We start from the raw sequence: 6,533 nt of genomic DNA on the forward strand, positions 1-6,533 counted from the left end.
CCCGCTGTGATCGGGGTGTCCCTTCTTGCGCCGCCCCGCCGGTCTCCCTCATTCCCCTGGGGCGCGGCGGGCCGGAGCCCCACGGAGCTGCTGCGCCGGGGAAGGGAAGGAGGGAGACGCGGGCGCCCAGCTCGCCTCGGGCCCCGCCGCGGCCTCGGGGCCGGCGGAGCGGGGGGCCCGGGCCGGGAGCGCTCCGGGGCTGCGGGACCGGCCGGGCCCAGGCGGGGGCGCCGCGTCCGCACCGGGACCCGCAGCGCTCCCGCAGCCGGCGCCGCCCTCCCGCCGCGATGCCGAGCCCGGGACCGAGCCCGATCCGCCCCACGGGGGAGAGGCGGCACCGCCCGGGACCGCAGGGCGGACACCCGCAGGACCCGAACCCCCGCATCCCGGCTCCGGCTGTGGGCTCCGTCACCCGCTTTCGGTCAGCCCCGTCCCGGCATCGCGGCAGGAGGGGGGAGTCGAGTCCCGGCGAGGGAGTGCCCAGTCCCCCCGGCCTTGTCTCAACCCCAATCCGGCCGTGCTCCGCCGCCCCCGAGACCCGCCACCCGGGGCCGGCCGGGGGAGAGGCGGCACCGCTCCGCCGGCGGACACCGGCAGGACTCTGCCCCGCGGCAGACCCCGTCCCGAGCCGCGGCCCCGACGCAGCGCGCAGGGCTCGGAGCGGAGCCCGCCGGGAGCAGCCCCCGGGCCGGGGCTCGCCCGGCGCCGAGCGAGAGTCCCGGGCCGGCGGCACGGGGGGCGGGGCCGCATGAGGAGCGGGGCCACGGGGCACAGCCCGAGCGCGCCTGGGAACTGCCGGGGGGTCCCGGGCGGCGCCGCCTCTCCGTCATCGAGGCGGCATCGGCCTCGCGTCCGGGATCGGTTCCGGGTCCGGGATGGCGGCGGCGATTCCCGCCGCGTGTGGGCCCGGGACCCCGCAGGGCGCCCTCTGGCGGACGCGGAGCGCCCGGTGCGAGCGCGCCGCCCCCGGCGGCCCCGGGACAGCGGCACGAGGGGGGCGAGGCCAAGGAGGGGCGGGGCCGGCACAGGGGCCGGGGCACGGAGCGCGTGCGCAGCTCGGGACAGCAGAGCGCGTGCGAGGCGCGGGGCCGCCTCAGGTGTGCGGGGCGGGGCCGGCACAGGTGCGAGGGGGGGGACCGAGGCCACTTAAACACCGGAAGGGCGGCGGCCGCCATTTTCTCCGGGAGGAGCCGGCTGCGGCCGCTCCGGTAAGGCGCTTCTCTCTTTTCTGCTTTTTTCTCTCCTTTCTGCTTTTATCTCTCCTCTCTGCTTTTATCTCTCCTTTCTCTGCTTTTATCTCTCCTCTCTGCTTTTATCTCTCCTTTCTCTGATTCTTTCTCCTCTCCGCTTTTATCTCTCCTCTCTCTGCTTCTTTTTCCTCTCTGCTTTTCTCTCTCCTCTCTGCTTTTATCTCTCCTTTCTGCTTTTCTCTCTCCTCTCCGCTTTTATCTCTCCTTTCTGCTTTTATCTCTCCTCTCTGTTTTTATCTTTCCTTTCTCTGCTTTTATCTCTCCTTTCTCTGCTTTTATCTCTCCTCTCTGCTTTTATCTCTCCTTTATGTTTTTCTCTCCTCTCCTTCTCTCTCCCGTCTCCTTCTCTCCCCTCTCTGCTGTTCTCCCCCGTCTCCCCTCGCCCCGCCCGCCCCCTCCTGCCCCCCCCTGCCCCCGCCTCTGTTCCTGCTCTGTTCCTTTACAAACCCTGACTCCTGTGTCTGTTCTTCCTTCTCCTTCTCCCTCCATCCTCCCGCCCGTCCCGACCCTGCAGGCTCCCGTTATCCTCGCCTGTGCCCGCTCTTACCCTCCCTGTCCCCCTTCTCCTTCCTCTCTCGTCCTTATCCTTTTCCTCTCTTCCTCATCCTCCTTCTCTCTTCCTTTTCATCCTTCTCTCGTCTTTATCCTTTCCCTCTCTTCCTCATCCTTTCCCTCTCTTCCTCTTCCTCCTTCTCTCGTCCTTATCCTTTCCCTCTCTTCCTTATCCTTCCTCTCTGTCCTTATCCTTTCCCTCTCTTCCTTATCCTTTCCCTCTCTTCCTTATCCTTTCCCTCTCTTCCTCATCCTTTCCCTCTCTCTTCCTCATCCTCCTTCTCTCTGTCCCTTTCTGTCTTCCCCCGCAGCCGCGGGGCTCGGGGCGCCGGATAATAAAGCCCCGAGGGCCGGAGCCGGCGCCCCCGGCGGGAATCCCCTCACGGGGCCGGAGCCCGCGGTGCGGGTCCCCCCACGCACAACACGGCCCCACACTGCCGGGTGTCCCCACATCACACTGGGGGCTCCCGAGGGGCTTAGGGTGGGCCCCCTCCTCCGGAGGGGTCTGGGGTGGGGTAGCGAGGGTTGGGGGGGGTTTGGGAAGGGCCCCCTCGTTAGGAGGGGGTCCCGGGTGGGGGGGGAGGGTTAGGGGGGGTTTAGGGTGGGCCCCCTCCTCTGGAGGGGGTCCTGGGGTGGGTGGGGGGGGGTTTGGGAAGGGCCCCCTCGTTAGGAGGGGGTCCCGGGTGGGGGGGGAGGGTTAGGGGGGGTTTAGGGTGGGCCCCCTCCTCTGGAGGGGGTCCTGGGGGGGGTGGGGGGGGGTTTGGGAAGGGCCCCCTCGTTAGGAGGGGGTCCCGGTTGGGGGGTGGGTTAGGGAGGGCCCCCTCCGGAGGAGGGGGTCTCGGGGAGGGGCGGGGGGCGGGGCCCCCTCCGGAGGGGGGGGCCCGGGGTGGGGGGGCTGGGGGGCTCCGCCCCCCTAAGCCCCTCCCACTTCGGGCCCTCCCCTCCGGAGGGGGCTCCGCAACCCGGCCCCTCCCCAGGACCCCCTCCTCCGGACCGGGGCCCGGGGGGGGAGGGGGGGCGGGGTGGGTGGGGGGGAATAGGAGGGGGAGTGCTGTCGTTAGACACGAATGTGCGATTGTTGTGCAGAGTGACGTGACCCCTCCTGCTGCGCCCCACCCACCCACCCTCCCCCCCAGCCCCGGTCCGGAGGAGGGGGTCCTGGGGAGGGGCTGGCTGCCGTCACTACGCTGTCAGTGCACTGGATCAAAGCTGAGCTCCAGGAACAGTTGGCAAGCAGCTGAAAACCAGGCACCCAGCTCTTGGTGAGCCCACAGGGCAGGTGGCTCCCTGTTCCCTGCACAGGCCTTGCTCCCTCCCTGACCTGAGCGATGTGGGAAATCCCACAGCAGGAGAAGGAGGAACAGCCACATCTGCCCACTCAGGCAAAAGTCAGGCTGGGACTGACCTCGTTTGTCCCATCAGACACAGAAAAGGTGAAGGCATCCGTGTGCTTTTCCTCCTCACTGGTGTGGATGTACTGGATGCTGCCAGAGGCCAAGTCTGCCTGGCTGAAGGAACTAATTCTTGTCCCTGGAAAATGAACAACAGGGAGGAAATGTGCAGCAGAAAGAGCAAGGCAGGGAAAAACTACAGGAAGCAGGACATATTTAGGCATGAGGACTCGGTTTTGGTTGGTTCTGATCCAAGCCAGGCTGCCCCGTGAACCCTCAGCTGAGCCAGGGATTTAGCTGGCACAGAGCCTCCTAAAATTTCCTTCTCAAAAAGAAGTCCAGGCTTCTTTTCATCTCCTCCTGTTGGGAGTGGGCCTCCTGGGGCAGAGAAGCTGGGAGAAAAACTGTCCATGTAACACTTGGATTGTCGCTGCTGGGCAGGACTAACCCAACCGTGGCATCACTGGGGATGAACCGAAGGCCTCCTGGCCTCACAGCAGTTTTCCAAAATGCCTTCCAAGGATCTCTTCTCTCTGCCCTTCCTTATACCCCTGCATTTAGTACCCAGTCCCATTTTCAGCACTGATTTATAGTGACATCTTTACAGCCCATTAGGTGTGACACAGCCACAGAAAGGTACCTGACAAGCATTTTAAAAAACACTTAAGCATTTTTAAATCTCTTTGCTGCGTTCAACAGTTTTTACTGCTGCTGTCAACCAACATCCTGACAAGAAGTTTGACACCAATATATCACACTAAATGGCTGCTGACAAGTGCTGGCCACACTACAGAAGACACCAGGATCTGATTTAAATAAATGAGCCACAATGGAACGATCAGCTAATATTTCCTCAGAGCTCATCAGCTGGAAAGGTTTGGGTTCTCTTTTGAACACTTCAGTACTCTCTCCTTAGGTTTAGGTCATTTGAATCATTACAGCTACTTCTCAGTCTGTGACTCAGTAGCCTTATTGGTCCCTCACAGACATGAAAAAGCAGAGAAATCAGAATCATCATCAGATTTTAAATAACAGGAGGAATAAAGCCCTTAATTCAAGTCTCCAAAGTACAAGATTCGCTGGTTAGTTTGCAATTTAGACAAAGATACTGCAAGTTTTTAATTTACTCTCACAGCAGGGAGTAGTTTGCTTATTATAACTCATTCACTATTCCTGCCCTTTCAACATGTTTTTGTGAGAAGATGAGGCAAACCACACACCCAAACTGAGCTGTACAGGGACTGTCTGCATCTTGAAAACACAGAGCAGATATTTCCGCTTTCATCTCACGTTAACGAGAAATCTAAAGTTAAGAAGAAATACAACCTTAGATGAATATAATAAAATCAGAAGAGCGTATTTTATGACACCACAGATCAAGATTAATTCATCAGGGAGAGGCAGCACACTGACACAGTCAGCAGGCACGAAAGGCAGCTCTGAAATTCAGATCACATCTGCAGAACTGACCAACCCCCTTCCCTGAACAACCAGAGTTCATTATCCAGCACAACCATCACACCCCAACATCGCTTCCTGTTAAACTCAGTAGACGGTTCCCTTCCTCTCTCCATAGCACAACTTAGGGAAACAGGCTGGGCTTTAGGGATCAAGGGACATACTGGCCAAGAGGAGGACAGAAAGCACCAAGGAGGACAGTCTGTGCACCAAGATGAGCTGTTTCCAAGGACATTAAGGGATGGATTCTTTGCTGTTCACAGCAAAGGCCAAAGGTTTTCCTGGGAGAAAAGGAAAACCTACTGCAGAAGCAGCAGTAGGGCCAGAAACTGGCCCAGAGGCTGAATAAATCCTAAACTGGGATTATTGGGCTGCTCTGCCTCCACTCACCTTATTCCCCAACCCTCTGGGCTCATTTATTTTAGCTTTGATTTCTAACAGGAACTGGAATTGTGTGTCGCTGCCTCTGGGCATGTTTTTCCTGCAATGAATGTTTAGGGCTCAAAAGCCTCCAGCATTTTGCTGCTGTGAGAGCCCAACACCTCCCAGCTCACCTGGGGAAGCCACGTGCTCCAGATGCCCCAGCTGTGGCTGCCAGGTGACCTTCAACTGGAGCTGGGAGGCTTCGCTGTCCTGGTCAGTGGCCGAGAGCTGGAGGGTTCTGATTGTCTTTGCCGAGTTCTCATCCAACACCAGCCCCTCGTTAGTGATGATGGAGGGGAGAAATCTGTCCTCTGGAAGGGTTAAACACAAAGCTGAGTTAGGAGATGCTTCTTCCCGTGGGTACTTGGGCAGGAAAACAAAACACACGCACAAATGTTTTGATAATTCCAAACCAGGAACTTTAGGCCTTGCCATTGATCGGGGTTGATAACATTATAATGTCTTATAGACGATCTCAACAAAATGTGAAAGATATTAAGGGGAATTTTTCTACCTTTTCACTGAGTTTGTCAGAAGCCAAAGAATGAACCCTTACATCTGCAAAATCTCCCCGTGCCCCTCACTTCAAAGGCCTTGGAATTGACGGCGCATCAAAACCGAGTCTCAAGAATTACATTTCGCCTTGCAGTACATGTGGGATGGAATCTGGGAGCAGCCCTGAGCGCTGCAGCAAAGAAAGCATAACTGCCTTTTACCTATGACATGGATGTAAAAAACCCAGTCCATCAGTTTGTTGCCATCTGCATCCATCACATCAAAGGTGAAGGGGAAGTTTCCACCAGGATCCCTTTCCTGTGGCTGGCATTTTCACCACATGCCCTGGAGAGAGGGACAGCAGAAAACAGATGCTTCATTACAGGCTGCAGCTTCTAATTCTTACTTTGGAAGCAGGCTGACCCCATCAGCTGAGGCACCTGGGGCTTGACAGAGCTCCAGAATTTGGGTTTCACGACTTTCTCTCTTTATTCTTTTTCTCCTGCTGAGAGAGCTGTTTTAACATCTGTTCAATGATACAGGGTTCTGCTCTAATCTTACTTCTTTCCCTCCCTCTCTCATAAAGAATCACAGAATCATGGAATATCCCAAACTGGAAGGGACCCATAAGGATCATCAGGTCCAGCTCCCTACTCCTCACGGGACTACCTAAACCAGCCTTTGTTTTTACACTTGCTGTGACTGCCTCAAACCCTGCACTCACCTTTGTTTATATCAGCCTGGGTGAAACTTTGGAGGGGTCCTTTGGCAGAGATCTGGACTGAACTACCAGCTGTGGTCAGCTGCAGCTGGCCCCTGCTGGGGTCCCTCCTCAGGACAAATCTGATGGCTGTGCCCCCTGAATGAGCAGCAGCTGCCTTCAGGTGCTGAGCCGTGAGCCGAGTTGTGGAGCCTACACCAGAGAAAGCAAACCCCACCAGCAGCTTCAGCCAGCCCAGCAAAG

General features: G+C 58.1%; 1 long non-coding RNA gene across 4 annotated transcripts; it reads right to left on the minus strand.

The window, feature by feature from the left end:
* Positions 1–2,995: 2,995 nt before the first annotated feature.
* LOC147655198 (uncharacterized) lies at positions 2,996–6,533 on the minus strand. 4 transcript variants are annotated; one of them, XR_015283930.1, is made up of 5 exons: positions 6,294–6,533; positions 5,206–5,914; positions 5,042–5,132; positions 4,816–4,932; positions 2,996–4,496 (listed from the first exon to the last, which is right to left on the minus strand). It is a non-coding gene; the product is annotated as an uncharacterized LOC147655198 (long non-coding RNA). The 4 variants fall into 4 exon arrangements; XR_015283927.1 differs by having other exon boundaries at positions 4,816–5,132; XR_015283928.1 differs by lacking the exon at positions 6,294–6,533 and adding an exon at positions 6,010–6,183 and having other exon boundaries at positions 4,816–5,132.

This window comes from Cyanistes caeruleus, chromosome 2 (genome assembly GCF_971803275.1).
Source record: "Cyanistes caeruleus chromosome 2, bCyaCae1.hap1.1, whole genome shotgun sequence".
Lineage (NCBI taxonomy): Eukaryota > Metazoa > Chordata > Aves > Passeriformes > Paridae > Cyanistes > Cyanistes caeruleus.